We start from the raw sequence: 17,219 nt of genomic DNA, 5'->3' as shown, positions 1-17,219 counted from the left end.
TTGCCTTCCGGATGAGGCCATGTAGCACACCTAAAATGTAACACCCTAGACCCGAGACTAGGGTCCGGAGTGTTATACGAAATATATCTTCGATATATTTCACCTGTATCTGATATCATAATACCTAACTCTATATCAATTATGTAGTGGTATTAACAACATATCTTTAATAAAATATACCTGAGTTTCTATACCTATATACATCTCAAAAGATATCCCAACATCCAGTATTCACAAACATCGATATACACCTCACAAAACATAAATATATTACAACGTAAAAACATAATCAAAGTTTACACCCTCTGTTTCTGCAAAAAAAATGCTACAACGGTCCTGAGCTCTCTAAGCTCGATCCCATGAAGGTCCTGAAAAAGATAAATTCAACTATCGGGTGAGACACATCTCAGTAAGGATGAAATACATTAAAGCAGTGTGTGGCCTACATGAGATTTGTGTATAATATGCATATACATTCATTGTTTTCAAATGAAACCATAATATAAAACCATTCTCTGTCCTACTCAAACACATGTAAGGTAATTTACCAATGAGAGTTCCCAAGGATTGGGGTGATTACCCGCCCATAAAATTAGCACCCCTCTGCTCTGATACTTTAAGCAACCTATGCTCACAACTGAAGCATATCAGGGCACCTGCCTTACTCAACAAGCCCTCAGGTGATTAGTTTATCTCATACTCACATTCATACAAAAGATTACCGAAAAAAGTTCTCGAGAATAGGGAAGATTACCTGCCTATACAAGTAGTTCGCTCTACCCTAACACATTATGTAGCCTGCAACTACATTTGATACCTATTAGGGCACTCGCCTTTCTCAGCAAGCCCTCGGCCGAAGAGAAAACCCCGCCCCAAATTCATGTAATAATACCATATATAATATATTTCTTTCTTTGCTCTATATCTGTTATTTCCATTTCATTCATTACTTTCAAATTTGTATTCCATATTTCATATAATCCATTTCCATATCATTCCTATTCATATCATTTTCATTTGCCAATTTCCATGTCATTCTTGTCCATGTCATTTCCATATCATCCCTAGTTAAAATAACAATTATGTGTTTCGAACTCTCTATACCGATCAAAGATCGTAGTCATGCTTCCACCCCATGACGGGTTGTGCGGCCTAAAGGCTGGACTTAACTCTGATTGGCTTACCAAAGCTAAATCAACCACATTCTACTGTCTGTAGGTATGATTGGCTGCTCTCACAATAGTCTAGACTACAGGGGGACACTACCCTTCCTAGAACAATCAACCATCCCATCTTCACACTCTATCTAAGACGTGTGAGTGCACTAGCTCTACCAAATATATCCACAACAGTACTGTGCCCATTTTCTAGTTTTCCAATTTCTAGTTTAGTAGAGTTCTCAAACTATACATTGCCATTTAACAATTCCAAACACATACATAATAAACCATATCCCATTTTGATTATCAATACATTTCCAGTATTTCCTGCATCTCATACACATCATAGTTCAGCACAAAAATTTCCTTTCACTTATGTCATACAATTTAACAACATATAATCATATGTTTACTAAAAATAAGCCAACCATAATCATTGTTAATACATTAAAATATATATATATATATATATATATATATCTAATTTCTTACATAATTATTTAGAAAATCTGCCATTTTATCTTTCCTTTTTCACAAATATAACTAGTAACACAGCCCTAAGCTCAAAAATTTACATTTTAAACAATTGGTCCACATGAAAATCATATACATAATACATAATTTTTCCATTTTTACTAGTTAATTTCACAAAAATTCCCAATTTAATATATTCCCCTTACTTTGTTTCTTGAATTATGCCAATAGGAACCCCAAAATTATGCCTGTGGCGCTCACTCGAACCCTGTATAAAAAAACCCTAATTTAATCAAATAATCCCCAAATAACCTACTATTTTAGCATTTTTACCAACTTATAAACCTAAAATAAACATTTAAACTCCAAAAACTAAGAATCCTAACCCTTAGCTCAACTTTGGAGCGTTTCCTAAAAAGTCCAGTTTAGAAACCTGCTCTGCTAGATGTGTAGAGAATCTCCCCTAGAACATCTTAGCGATTTTCGTTTGTCAATTTGAGCTGAATCTAGGTCGGATTTGAAGAGAGAAAGCAGAGGAAATGATTTATGGAGAGAGAAAATGAAGGAGAATCAATTTCTTCGCAAAGAAGCTTCCTCCAACCTTTTTATACTCGATATTGCCATGTGGATTTGTCGAAGAGAAGATAGGATTCATCGATGAGTCACATAAGTACATTTGTCAACGAGAGGGTGCATTCATTAACGAAACTTAAAATTTGAAATTTGCTCACTTGGGATCTCTTTGTCGACAAGAGACTGAACTTCATCGACGAAGACAAGATATTTGTCGATAAGATCTGCAGTTTTCTTTCCAAAATTTTCCCTTTTTCGCTTATCCTTTATCTATCTACCCCATTTATTATTTTCCTAATTATTTAATCATTATAATTTTTTGGGTCTATACATTCTCCCCTCCTTTAATAAATTTCATCCTCGAAATTTTGCTAATCATTCATTTCTACATTCCACTATATCACATACAAATTAGTATTATCACTAGATAAACTTTTACATCATCTATAATTAAGTAAAATCATAATTATCTTAAATATAAATTAATACCTATCCCCTTGGCTTTATCTATCTCATCCAGGACCATCGTGTAGACACGTACTAGTCCACCACCACCTTGGGGTACTTGCTGATTTCCCCGAATTTGACTAGGTGTAGGTACAACAGGCAGCAATTCCTTACAAAACTTCCAGATGTGCCCCCGTTTACCATACTTATAGCAATTAGAAGTATCAATCCAACATTTATCCCTATGCCTTTTATTACATTTCTGACATATAGGGCAAGACAGATTATCCTGATAACCAGAATAACCTCGATTTGCCGTCACTTGCCTTAGGCCCACCATGTTCTTCTCTCTCTTTCGTGATCCCTAACTACCCTCAGCCTGAAAACTAGAATGTGCATGCCTCTTCTTCTGCTCCATCGGCTCTGTACCACGCTGGATGCTCTTTTCCAGCACCGAAGCCTTGTCTACCAAGTTTGAAAAATTCTGAACCTGAAACCCTACTACCAGCTCATAATGCCTTCGTCTCAGGCCTTTTTCAAACTTCGTGGCCTTCCTCACCTCATTTAGGATTAGGAATGGAGAAAAATGTGACAATTCCAAAAAATTAGCCGCATATTCCCTAACAGTCATACTCCCCTGCATCAGATTAGTGAATTCCATAATCTTCTCCTCTCTGATAGATAAGGGAAAATACCTATAAAGGATTAGCTCCTTAAACTGATCCCATGTTAGAGCTATCTTCACTAACCTCTATTCCTCTAGCAGCTTCACAAAAAGCCATTAGCTGTTTGCGCCACCTGACATCTTAAATGCAACATAATGAACTTTATGCTCATCCATGCAGTCAAGTACTTCTAGTATCTTCTCTATCTGCTGAACCTAGTTTTCTACTGTCACTAGATTAGGTCCTCCCTCAAAAGTAGGAGGGTTCAGTCTCATGAACTCTTTGATGCTACAACCCTGATCTACCACTGGACAGTTTTGCCCTCTAGTATCTTTCCTCATTTTTGCCCTGACCTGTCGAGCTATACCCTACAGCATCATAGAGGTATCAATGTTTTCTTCACTAGAAGTCTTTGAATCATCTCTTCTTTTATCCCCTACATCCTTATCCCTAGGATCCATCTTGAAAATAGAATATAAAAGGGATAAGAATTCCATTATCACAATCTACTTAATATAATCATTAATCTAAATTCTAATATACGCCCAAATTTTCAATTTAGGACCAGTCTCACAGTTTAGAAACGAAATCATCTAAGGTTTACCGTAACTTTTCTAAGGTTGTTGACTGCTTTAGAAAAATCACAAGAAATCATTGATGTATTTCCGCCTCCAGGCTATAAAACAAAATTCGACACTCCTAAGTTCTTAACCTATCCATTTCCTACTCCATTCATCACCTATTCCTGTACTTTGGTATTATTCATTCCTTAAGTCTACAAAATCCCAAAACCTAATGCTCTGATACCATAATGTAACGCTCTGGACCCGAGACTAGGGTTTGGAGTGTTATACGAAATATACCTCTGATATATCTCACCTATATCTGATATCATAATACCTGGCTCTATATCAATTACACAGCAGAACTAACAACATATCCTCAATAAAATATACCTGAGTTTCTATACCTATGTACATCTCAAAACATAACCTAACATCCAATATTCACAAACATCCATATACATCTCTGAACACATAAGTATATTACAACCCAAAAACATAATCAAAGTTTATACCCCCTCTTTCTACAAAAAATGCTACAACGGCCCCAAGCTCTCTAAGCTTGATCCTATGAAGTTCCTTAAAAAGATAAGTTCAACTATTGGGTGAGACACATCTCAGTAAGGATGAAATACATTAAAGTAGTGTGTGGCCAACATGAGATTTGTGTATAATATACATATACATTCAGTGTTTTCAAATGAAACAATAATATGAAACTATTCTTTGTTCATACTCAAACACATGCAAGATATTTTACCAACGAGAGTTCCCAAGAATTGGGGTGATTACCCATCCATACAAGTAGCACCCTTCTGCTCTGATACTTAAAGCAACCTATGGTCACAACTCAAGCATATTAGGACACCTACCTTACTTAGTAAGCCCTCAAGTGATTAGTTTATCTCGTACTCACACATTCATACAAATGATTACAGGCAGAAGTTCTCAAGAATAAGGAATATTACTCGCCCACACAAGTAGCTTCCCTCTGCCCTAACATGTTATGTAGCCTAGAGCTACATCTGATACCTATCAGGGCACTCACCTTTCCCAATAAGCCCTCGGGCGAAGAGAATACCCTGCCCCAAGAATATGTAATAATACCATATATAATACATTTCTTTCTTTACTTTATATATGTTATTTCCATTTCATTCATTACTTTCAAATTCGTATTCCATATTTCATATAATCCATTTCTATATCATTGCTATTTATATAATTTCCATTTGCCAATTTCCATGCCATTCTTGTCCATATCATTTCCATATCATCCATAGTTAAAATTAAAATTATGCGTTTAGAACTCTCTATACCGATCAAAGATCGTAGTCATGCTTCCGTCCAATGACGGGTTGTGTTGTTTGAAAGCTGGACTTAACTCTAGTTGGCTTACCAGAACTAAATTAACCTCATTTTACTATCTGTAGGTACGATTGACTGCTCCCACACTAGTCTAGACTTTAGGGGGACACTACCCTTCCCAATACAATTGACCATCCCATCTCCACACTCTATCTAAGACATGTAGGTGCACTAGCTCTGCCAAATATATCCGCAACAGTACTGTGCCCATTTTCCAGTTTGCCAATTTCTAGTTTACCAGAGTTCTCAAACCATACATTTCCAAACACATACATAATAAACCATACCCCATTTTGATTATCAATATATTTCCAGTATTTCCTGCATCTCATACATATATCATAGTTCAGCACAAAAATTTCCTTTTACTTATGCTATACAATTTAACAACATATAATCATATGTTTACTAAAAATAAGCCAACCATAATCATTGTTAATACATTAAATATATATATATATATATATATATAATGTTTTACACAATTATTCACAAAATTTGCCATTTTATCTTTCCTTTTTCACAAATATAACTAGTAACACAGCTTAGGCTCAGAAATATACATTTTAAACAGTTAGGTTTTCAGAATCCACATAAAAATCATATACATAATACATAAATTTTTCATTTTTACTGGTCAATTTCACAAAAATTCTTGATTTAATATATTCCCCTTACCTGCTTTCTTGAACTAGACCAATAGGAACCCCAAAATGATGTCTAGATCCAAAACACTAGTTTAATTAGATCATCCCCAAATAACCTACTATTTCATCATTTCCCCAACTTATAAACCTCAAATAAACATTTAAACTCCAAAAACTAAGAAAGATAACCCTTACCTCAACTTTGGAGTGCTTCTTGAAAAGTCCAGTTTAGAAATCTGCTCTGCTAGATGTATAGGGAATCTCCCCTAGAACATCGTAGCACTTTCCATTTTTCGATTTAGGTTGAATTTGGGCCAAATTTTAAGAGAGAAGGCAGTGGAAACGATTTCTAGAGAGAGAAAACGAAGGAGAATTGATTTCTTTGCGAAGAAGCTTCCTCCAACCTTTTTATACTCGATATTGCCACGTGGATTCAACGACGAGAAGACAAGATTCATCGACGAGAGGGTGCATTCGTCGATGAAACTTAAAATCTAAAATTTGCTTACTCGAAATCTCTTCTTTGATGAGAGAATGAACTTCGTCGATGATCCCATGTAGAATACTCGTCGACGAAGACAAGATATTCATCGATGAGATCTGCTGTTTTCTTTGCAAAATTTTCCCTTTTTCCCTTATCCTTTATTTATCTATCCCATTTATTATTTCCCTAATTATTTAATAATTAAATTTTTCGGGTCTTTACATAAAACACATATCTTCATCTATTCAAATTCGCTGGCCCTGAAATCATAATGATGTCACTTGGCCACGTGTTGGCCAGCGAGAGGGGCAATGGGGAGTGACCCGGATTAGCTACGTGGCATGATCTTGATAGTTGTGAACAAACACACATCAGACGATGGTTGAGAGGCCATGTATCAGTCTACGTGTCTGGAGGAAAGCAAACCACGTATCGCGTTCCTGTGGTCCCAAAATCAGACATATAAAAACCTATTTTTTTCTTCTTCGTTCATTTTTTGCCCATTTCATCAGAAGCTCTCTCCTCTTTTTTCTCTTTGCAATTATCTCTTCTCTCTCTAAAAATCTCCCTTTTTCCTCTCTCAGAAGTTTGATCCTCTCGCGTTCCTGTGGTCCCAAAACCTAGTGCTCGCTTCCCTCTCTCTCAAAAGATCTCCCCTTTTCTCCCCCTCTTCCTTCTTCAAATCAATATGAAAACCTAGCACAGATCGGCAACTCCTTTTTCTCTCTTACTCACCCCCGAATAATCTAAGACTTAGGTTCATATCTTTGTCTCCCTGAAGCCCCGACATAACTCAATTTGGTTCTAATCAAATAGAAAACCTCTATTCTCTCCTTTTCTTATTCCCCGATCAATTTAAGACCCTAGGGTTTCATATCTTCACCTGACCTCTCCCCAAAGCCCCCTTTTCTCTAAAAATCAAAAAGCCCCATCTTACACCTCTCTGTTCTCTCTAGTGATTCTCTCTGTTAAGCCGAAAGCCTCCGTTTCAGTTCGTCTTTACAACTGTGAGCACTAGGACACTCAATGGTGTTTTGAAAAGAAGATTCGATTCGAAGCTTAGTGGAGGCCTACTCAGTCAATAAAGATGCAAAAGATATGTATTGTTTCCCTCGGTTTTTTGGTTTTACGTGTGCAATTTCTTGCTAAATTTGCTATTGTGTGCTTGCGTCTGAGCAATCCTAGGGCTTCCTAATTTGAAGGTTAGTATTTAGGGATGAGGTAACTCGTCTGAACCCTAACCCAATGAGTTGCAACAAGGTTGACTTGCACGAGTCAACCCATAGGGTTAATTGGACTTAGAGGTACTCCGAGTGGGCTCAGGATTTTAAATGGTGGGCTCAGGTTATTCAAAAAGGTTTGGGCATTGGGAGTTTAAAAATGGACTTTCAAGTTTCTTTTTAAAATGTGTGGGCTTGAGTCTTTCTTTAAAATGGTTTTGGGCTTGGGTCCGTTCTTTAAGTTGGGCTTGGGTCAGTTTTAAATGGAATGGGCTTAAGTTTAAAATGGGTTTGAGCCTCAGGTGTTTATCTTCTTTTTTTTATTTTTTTTTAATGGGCTCGGGTTATTTTTAAAACAATGTTTACAGGCTTGGGTTTAAAAAGTGAGTCATGGGCTCGGGGCTTTTAAAACTGAGATGGGCATGGGTTATTTTTAATAGAATGCTTACGGGTTTGGGTTTAAATGAGTGAGTGATGGGCCCGAGGCCTTTAAAAACTAAGATGGCCCTTGGTAATTTTTTAAATAATGTTTACAGGCTTGGGTTTAAAAAGTGAGTGATGGGCTCGAGGCTTTTAAAACTAAGATGGGCCTATATTTTTGGTTCGATTCGGTATTAGTTGGGATTCAAGTTTGAGTTTCAGGTTTAGTTCAGAGGAGTTGGCTCGGGGTTCAGTTCAAGTTCAGTGGTACTTGGTTTGGGGTTTAGTCAATGTTGGAGGCTCCAATTTTAGGTCTGATTTAGTTCAGCGCTCAAAGGTATCTGGTTCAGTAGTGGGCTAGGTTGGGGTTTGCCTGAGTGTAGGGTTCAGTGGAAGCTAAGTCAGTGCTGGAGTTCAGTGGTACTCGAGGTTTGGAATCCTACATTTAGAGTCTTATATACAGTCTATCACATTTTAGCATGTAGTTTAGGAAGGAATAGCCATTTTACTTTAACTCTTGTCTTCCTCTCCCCTGATCTTCTGGTCCAATCTGTGAGTCTATCGAGTGTCTGTTCAAGGTGTCCTTCTGGTCATTCTGTGTTCTTCTGTGTTCTGAACATAGGCATTACGGAGTGCCTTCTTTATCTGAGGGATTTGGCACAAGTGGGTGTGCCTCTTGAGGAAATGGCTCCAACTCTTGAGAGCCTCTGCAGGATTGTTGCAGCTTTGAGAATTTGCTTTTGGAACTTCTCTCAATTTCTTTCTCTCCTTCTCTCAATTCTATCTCAATTGCTTAAGTTTTTTTGCTAATTGCTTTCTTCTCTCCTCTCTCTAGCCCTGTATGATGCTCCCTATTCATAGGGTTGGTCTGGGCAGGGTCTAATAAGTCTTTTCTTCCTTCAATTTGTTCCAATAGAAATCCATTCCCCAATTCCTGCCATTCGGTTAGTTCTCCAACTAATGGAGATTAGGACAGGGGGGATATTTCAACAGTTCCGCAATCTCTCTCTTGGTAGGTTTGTTGCGCACATGCATATTTTCTTTTGAATTTTTATTTAATTCACTCACATGATTTTTGTTCTAATTTGGTGGACAGGACCCCCGAGGATGCTTCGAAATGTGCCCGCAAGCTTGTCTAAAGATTTTGAGTTGATTTTTATTTTCCCTTGTATTTCCTTTGTAATTTCCTGTATTTTCCTTGTATGTATTCCTTGTATTCAGTATTTCAGCATTTTCCTTTCCAATATTGTACTATATTTCTATGTAAGTCCTTGTATAGTGTGGTACTTCCCAGAATTTCCATGTACTTCATGATGTGCCCACTTAATGAAATATTTATTTGATTAGGTATACTCGAGACTTATTCACACAGAAAACAAAATAGGAGTTAAAATTGAGAGTTCACTTCAAACAATTTTTAATTAACCCATAATTTTGACAAGGCCAAACACAATCCTAATATCAATCATGATGTGGTCTTGAAATATTCAATTGAGGCTATGATTTGGTGGGTAATCAACTTAGGGCTCCTACTCATGCATGAATATGAATTAAAAATTCAAGGACCTTTAGTTAATCAATATAAATTCCTAACCTCATTTAAATTTCCATGACATGATTTTGAAAAATCTGGTTAGGGAAACTTAGGGACATGGCTAGATGGTTAAACTAATTATAATTAAATAACCTTACTTTTGGATTATGCATTTGAACTGATTTTGAATTAGGACCAATAGAGAAGTTGATTCACAATTAAGATGACTTAGTAAAAATTAGGGTGTCTAGAATGATGGTGTATTTTGTTTTGTATTTTATCTAGGATAAAACATTTTGTTTGAAAAAAATAGAAGAAAAATTAATTTTTATGTAGAGTAAAACTTTCTTGAAATATGTTTCTAAATAAGAAAAAATATGGTTAATGATGTTTAAAATTACATTTTTTTCAAAATAATTTACCATATATATATATATATATATATATGTGTGTGTGTGTGTGTGTGTGTGTGTGTGTATTTTATTTTATTTTTCTAATCTCTATTGGTGACCATGTATTCTGTGGTTAATGATGTACATTTTTGTTTATTCTATATCTAGTTTTTTTATTTTTTATTTTTTGGCAATTGATAGTTTTGATATCGAGAAAATGTTTGATATAAATTATGAGATTCAGGCACAAAGTGCATAGTTGAAGGTTAAAACTAATTTTGTTATGACTTGTTCGGGATTTGGAAAATGAATTCAAGTCCCACTTTCGCATCTATTTACACCTTTCGTATCTAATTCTATTTACACCATGTGAATGCATTAAAGCCAGCCAAACGCGGTTCATAGGATATACAATTAACACCGTCCAGAGAGTAGTAATCTAAAAATAAATTGTTTACTTATTTAGTTACAATAAATAGATTTTAAAATCCCATTGACTTTAATTATTTTCTAAACTAAGAAGATTTTGGAGGATTGATGAAACTATATTGGAGAGAATCGTTCGAGATTCTCATTTATATCGTTGATGCGATGATTTGATATTATCAGAACAAATTTTTCAAATAAAAATAATAATTAACAGTCTGGAATTGATTGCCGTACTAAATCTTCTATTACTCAGATCTTGGATTATTGAGTTTTGTACTTTGATCCTAAGTGAATTCAGATGCCTAGCTGAGTTGACTTGGTAATAGCTTGGAATCGACTGCCTGGTAGTCAAGTTCTCAAATACTTTTCTTCTTGGTGTCGCCACCATGGTCGGTACTTCAACAATAGATTTGGATGGTATGTTCTCATTGCTCCTTAATACTAAACTTCTTTTGTTAATTAATTAGTTATTTTTTTTTTCTAATTTTTTTATTAACTTTTGATTGCTAAGAGAAAAATTAAAATTAAACACTTTTATGTTATTAAACGAACAAAAAAGTTAATATAATCTCTGCAAAAATACTTACAATTTTAAAATTTAAAATATGTAAAAATTTAGTGACGTGCTTGGGTGTATGAATATGAAACTTCAAATTCGAATTAATCTACTTTTTTTTTAATAAGAAGGGCGGCACCTCTATTTATTTATTGATAACCCCTCACTTTTGGCGGAGGAATACCATGTTTACAAGACAATCAATGAGAGATAACGAAAGACAACACGTTAAAAACCTCCCAAAGAACAACACCCACATCCAGCCAAAAATCGGGTTACAAGTCCAAACAAAACAAAACAAAACAAAACCTACAAGATGGCACTAAGCACTCTTAACACTTTCACGAAGCACTTCCTTGCTGTCCACACACAACATACACTCACTATTCTTTCTTGTACACATGACAAAAAATTTATATTGCTCACACTCTTACTCTCTTCTGGCACACAATGCACAATTTCTTTTTGCTTCTTGGGCTGATATTATACATAAATAAACTCTAGTCTTCATCTCTTCACGTTGGTGTACCCACAAGCTAGAAACTTTGGTACAACTTTACATCATTTGAGCCAAAGACCACATAATTCCTTGAAATGAGATTTTTCTTCATTCCAAGATCAAGCAAGTATGCAACACATTTTGGTGTTGCACTCATTGTGAGCTAAGCCTTGGTACTAGTACTACCATGCCAATATAAGTTATTTGCAATTTGAAGTTATTGATAGCTACCACTTCTTGCCCTCACTTATATTCAAAAGTACTTTTTACTTTCTATTTGTCTCCATTCATGTGATTGGAGCATCTAGAGTCTACTATCTAATAACTATTATAATGAACTACTTTATCATTACCATAGTGACTACTGATTTTTCCTTCAGTTCAATAATGCAAGAAGCATGTGTGCTCGTCATTAGACTTGTCCTCCATTACTATGAAGGATGCTTAGAGGTCTCAATCTTCTTTGCCATCATTTTTACTGTAGATTGATGTCGCGAAATTCCCTTCATCTTATTTGTACCAACAATCTCAAGTGAAATGTCCTATCTTCCCATAGTTATAACATTAGGTGTCGATATTTCTTATCTTCATCTTCTTCTTTGTTGTGGTTTTGTTGAACTACTCAATGAGAGCTCCTCTTTGTCTAACTCTTTTTTTTTTTTTTCTAGTCTTCTTTTATCCTTATTGATTTGACTTTTCTCCAACATGTGCTCTCGCAACCATTTTATCCATTCAACTAAAGCTTCTCTTATTAAAAAAAAAAGCATTTTCCTCATCCTTAGTGAGACTCCAAGCATTTGTTTTTTATCCAAATCCTCTTGCTTGACTAATATATTTTTCAAATTTGTTAGACTTGGTTCTTTGACCCATCCACGAGTGGTGGTGATGAGACTATTATATTTCACCCTAAGGCCGTAAATAATAATTCTTCTCATTCTTTTCTCTAAAATTTTATTTTCTAGGCCTAACTTTGAAATTTACCCACAAATAGATTTAATTGTCTTAAAGTTTTGACTTGCACTCGCGTTTTACTACAAAACTGATTTGTTTTAGCAAATAGAGATGCAAGGGTGTCTTATGCATCCTTGGGTGTTTTCTTGTCCTTAATCTGTTGTAATAACTTAACTTCTATTGTTAATGCCAACATGTGTAATGTTTTGCTAGTTCTTACCTTCTATTTCTTCAATTCTTCAACATCAATTGGTGGTGTAGTTTTACTATTGACAATAGACTCCTGCAAGTCTTGCCCAAACATGTAAAACTACGTGCGAATGCTACAATTTTTTATAGTTGTTGTGGTTAAGCTTTTCTATGTTTTTGATGAGGTTGCTATATCTATTATCATTACTTGGTGATGCCTTGTGCTTAACCTAGTAAGTTTGTACATAGACCAACGAACTTCACAGTCCCAAACTACAAATTAGAAGAATCTCCAAGTGCCATGATCTTTGCCATGGTTCTTAATTGGCAACTTTAATACCACTTGTTAAGAATTGGAGGTGGTGGACACAATAAAGACTAACTCTTATTAATTTGAGGAAATAAAATAGGTGCCCAACATCTTACACTTAGACAGACAATGAGACACTCAAACTGAAAAAACAAACACTTCTAAACACTCTAATATGCCTCATAGTTACAAGATGACACTAAACACTCTTAGAAGTACTCTCACTTACATAGCACTTCCTTGCTGCCTACACACAACATATGCTCACAATTTTGTACAAAAATTACACAAAATTTCTGCTACTTACACTCTTGCGCTCTCTTCTTACACTAGGCGCACACAATTTCCTTATGTTTCTTAAGCTGACATCATGTAAATAAACTTGAGTCTTTGTCCTTTCATGATTTTTGTACCCACATGTATAAAAATTTGGTACACCTAAATATAGTTTGGGTTGAAGGCCACGTAATTCCTTGAAGCTGTGAGTTTTAATGTTGATAAAATTTTTTTTCTTCATTCCTAGAACATGCAACACATTTAGTAGTTGCACTCATTATGGTGAACCACGTTACAAGTACTATCTTGCCAACATGAGTTATAGGAAAATTGGAGTTGTTGGCTATCACCACTACTTGCCATCATTTATATTAAGAAATACTTTCTATTTCATTTTTTTTCTTTAGTCACGTGATTGTAACATCCAAAGTTTATTATCCTATTACTATTACAATTATAAAAAAATTAAAATTTCTTTTTTTCTAATATATATTCCATTAAGATAATATTTGTCCCCTCTTAATTTATATTCTTTCACTTCAGAGGCAATATATGTAATTTGAACATGGCACCTTGCTCATGTTAGCTTTGTCATTTGATCTCATCAAGCTCCATGTGGATATTAACTTACTATGTCCCTCTCTAGAAATGATATAAGCTTTTGTTGCTATGATTTTCTTCAATTTAATAATTTAAATATGGAATTTGTATTTTAAAGTAACTTACAAAGTATTTGATAAAATCATAAACTAGATTGGTATGCAATTAATGTTAGAATTTATAGATGCTTGAATTATGGAAATGCATTATCTTCTTCTTTATAATTCATGCCACTTTCTCCTTTGTGTGTGTACCTCTTTATCTATGCAAGGAAGATTGTTTAGATATCAGTTGCAATCTTGGTCTTTCTATTTTCAATTCAAAGATTTGGAACCGACAAAGTGGGCTACAATTTTGCTCCAATAATATTGGTCTGGTTCATGATGATTGGTTGTATTGGCCTCTACAATTTCATCAAATTTGATCATGTTGTCATCAAAGCTTTAAATCCACAATATATTATAGAGTATTTCAAAAGGAACAAGAAGCAAGCATGGATTTCCCTTGGCGAAAGTATCCTTTCCATAACAGGTCACAACTGATTTTTTGTTTGCCTCATACAATTTTTCATCTATACAAAATAAAAATGCAAGATGATTCTTGAATTTGTTACCTAAATGTAGGAACTGAAGCTATGTTTGCTAACCTCGATCACTTTAGTGTTCGATCCATACAAGTAAGCATGTGCATTGTGACATACCCAGCTATTGTACTTGCATATATAGGACAAGCATCTTACCTTCACCAACACCTTGATGATGTTTTAGATGCCTTCTACAAGTCTATTCCTAGTAGGTGTTGGAGAATAGCTCCCTACCAAACTAAGTTTATAGCAAGATTTTATGACCAAATTATTATAACCTACAACAAAACCCATTTATTTGCATCTTATTTTAGTACTCTTTGTTTATGTAACATATTGTATGGTGCAGGGCCACTATATTGGCCAATGTTCGTTGTGGCTGTTTTAGCATCGATAATAGCAAGCCAAGCCATGATCTCAGGGGCATTTTCTATAATCCAACAATCCATTTCTCTAGGTTGCTTCCCTCGTGTGAAGATTGTGCATACCTCAACAAAGTATGAAGGACAAGTTTATATACTTGAAGTCAACTATCTTCTTATGTTCGCTTGTGTTGGAGTCACTGCTGGATTCAAGACTACTGTAAAAATTGGGAATGCATATGGTAATCGTACTTCTATTATTTTATTATACATGGCCATTAAATTGATCTGCATGTTCTTTACATATTTAGGGATTTTCCTCATTTGAAACTATGAATTATATTTGTCTTTTATAGGAATTGCAGTGGTGTTTGTCATGGCACTCACATCATGGTTTTTGGTGCTTATCATGACCATGAAATGGAAAACCAATATAATTCTCATGATGGCTTATGTTCTTGTCATTTGCAGTATTGAGCTTGTGTACTTGAGCTCAGTTCTCTATAAATTTGATCAAGGGGGGTATTTACCCTTGGCCTTTGCCTTGTTTCTAGTGGCTATAATGTACATTTGGAATGATGTGTACCGGAAAAAATACTATTATGAGCTCAATCACAAGATATCTCGAGAAAAGTTGAAGGAGATGGTTGCCAACACAAGCTTGTGTAGGATGCCAGGACTTGCCATCTTTTACTTTGAGCTTGTTCATGGAATCCCTCCCATCTTCAAGCACTATATGGAAAATGTACCTGCGCTATACTCTATCCTTGTTTTTGTTTCTATCAAATCACTGCACGTAAGCAAGGTGCCAATGGAAGAGGTTTTTTTTTCGCCAATTGGATCCAAGCGATCTTAACATGTTTCGTTGTGTTGTTAGATATGGGTATACCGATGTGCAAAATAAGAAACAACCTTTTGAAATATTGCTAGTTGAGAGACTAAAGGAGTTTGTGAGGGATAATGCATTGATGCTTCCAAAGGCTGACAATGATGGAGACAACATTGGAAAGAACGAAGAATTGGATGATAGGTTATTTAATGATGATAATGTCAAAGAGCATGTCACACAATCTAAAGATGAAAAACGACAACAAATGTCATGTAAAGAGATTTTTGAGGTGGAGAATGCCTCGAAAGTAGGCATCATTCACCTAATTGGTGAGAGCGAGGTGATAGCAAGCAAAGGAGCTAGGATGGGAAAGAGGATTGTGATAAATTATGCTTACAATTTTTTGAAGAGGAACATAAGGCAGACTGAGAAGGTGTTTGACATTCCTCACAAGAAAATGTTGAAGGTGGGAGTGACTTATGAGCTTTAGAACATCAAATGAATTTGATTTTTCTATTGAGAATATGCCTAAATAATTGCAGATTACAAAGGATGAATTTGGGGCAAAGTTACTGAGTTGCTGTTTTGCAAACTAGCTCCTGTAGCATGCAAACTAAGTTTCAATCCCTATATAATATGTTGTTCCAAGAATTTCTGGTTAGATGTAGGTTCTTTTAAGACTATGATTTCTATTTCCAATTTTTTATGATTTGTATAAGTATATAAAATTATTTAGCTGGTTTGGTAAGATGATTTCTTTTATTTTCCTTTAATTTGAAAAACTCAAAGGCTAATCCCATCCAATTCCCTTGTTATTCACAAGGATCAAGATATCAAATTTCTTGAAGAAGAATCCCAACTTCCATGGTTTTTTTTTTTTTTTAATTATTGAACTAACATGTTGCATAATCTCAAGCAATTCCCCACTAGAGGTTCTATATATGTTGGGATCAATATGAAGTTTATATCTTTTAATGATGAAGTTTCACAAAACTCCTTGATATGTGCATGTATGTGTCTATAAATATTTATTTATTTATTTGAGGCTCATAATGTCCCTAGACAAGGTAACCTTTCTTCCTTTCCAAGAAAAAATTAGGTGTATATACACTGGAACTACCATGATTTCATCATGTGTATGAATTTTAACTAAATTAGGCAGTTATAATTATTTTTTATACACATGGTGAAAGCATATTAATTCCTGTGCATACAACCGGTGTACCTAATAATTTATCTTTCCTTCCCATAATCGAAGTTTTGAATATCAAAATTACAAAATTTTTAGATCAAAAAAATGAGAATGTGTGTACATGAGGCATACATTGCTCATAATTATAACTGCCAAAAAAAACAAAAAACGATGGAATTGCTAGCAGGATGGCCAGAGAAGATGAGGGACCGTCGGATACCATGTGAAGATTCATATTTCCATGCACGATGCAATTAAAAAGAAAGAGATTTGGCTAGTTGCATGCCAATGGACTGAACCAAACCAAGCTGAGCCAAAAACGGAATCAAATCTGCGAGTGAATGTTGAACCAATTTGAGGCAAAACCGAACCAAATCTGCTTTGGAAATCAATGGTAGAGAGAACACCGAACAACGACAGCATTTGCAGGGAGAAAGAATTCTGAACGACGACAGATACTGTAAGGAGAAGGAGTTCCGAATGACTACGGAGACTA

The 17,219-nt window shown here is 35.1% G+C and overlaps 1 pseudogene; it reads left to right on the top strand.

Moving 5' to 3' along the window:
• Positions 1 to 13,984: 13,984 nt before the first annotated feature.
• LOC131156060 (potassium transporter 5-like) lies at positions 13,985 to 16,021 on the top strand (annotated as a pseudogene).
• The last annotated feature ends 1,198 nt before the right edge of the window (positions 16,022 to 17,219 follow it).

This window comes from Malania oleifera, chromosome 5 (genome assembly GCF_029873635.1).
Source record: "Malania oleifera isolate guangnan ecotype guangnan chromosome 5, ASM2987363v1, whole genome shotgun sequence".
NCBI classification, from domain to species: domain Eukaryota; kingdom Viridiplantae; phylum Streptophyta; class Magnoliopsida; order Santalales; family Ximeniaceae; genus Malania; species Malania oleifera.
The sequence above is the reverse complement of the archived record's forward strand: the minus strand, read 5'-3'. Positions and strand labels throughout refer to the sequence as shown.